This window comes from Sinocyclocheilus anshuiensis, unplaced genomic scaffold (genome assembly GCF_001515605.1).
Source record: "Sinocyclocheilus anshuiensis isolate Anshui unplaced genomic scaffold, SAMN03320099.WGS_v1.1 scaffold454, whole genome shotgun sequence".
Lineage (NCBI taxonomy): Eukaryota > Metazoa > Chordata > Actinopteri > Cypriniformes > Cyprinidae > Sinocyclocheilus > Sinocyclocheilus anshuiensis.
This window is the reverse complement of record NW_015548217.1, coordinates 3,238,057-3,238,489: the sequence shown is the minus strand read 5'-3', so window position 1 is coordinate 3,238,489 and position 433 is coordinate 3,238,057. Positions and strand designations below refer to the sequence as shown.

General features: G+C 42.5%; 1 protein-coding gene across 1 annotated transcript in view; it reads left to right on the top strand.

Moving 5' to 3' along the window:
• LOC107653925 (integrin alpha-3-like) overlaps positions 1–433 on the top strand; it is a 60,352-nt gene that overhangs the window by 40,675 nt on the left and 19,244 nt on the right. The window lies entirely within an intron of this gene.

Below are 433 nucleotides of genomic sequence, written 5' to 3'. Positions count from 1 at the left end.
TTTCTTTGCTGCGGCGCTCGGGGAGCAGTTGGGGGTTCGGTGCCTTGCTCAAGAGCACCTCAGTCATCGTATTGAAGGTGGGAGAGAGCGCTGTACATTCACCCCCCCCCCCTACAATCCCTGCCGGTACGAGACTCGAACCCGCAACCTTTAGGCCACGACTTCCCCCTTACATACTGTATATACACCTCTTTTCAAAAGTTTAGAGTCAGTAAGATTTTGAGATTTAATTTTTAAACAAGTTCTTTTCTTTAACTTTCTATTTATCAAAGAATCCTGAGGAAAATATCAAGGTTTCCACAAAAATATGAAGCGGCACAGCTGTTTTCAACATGAAAAACAATAACAAAATGTTTCCTAAGCAGCACATTAGAATGATTTCTGAAGGATCATGTGACACTGAAGACTGCAGTAATGATGCTGAAAATTCAGC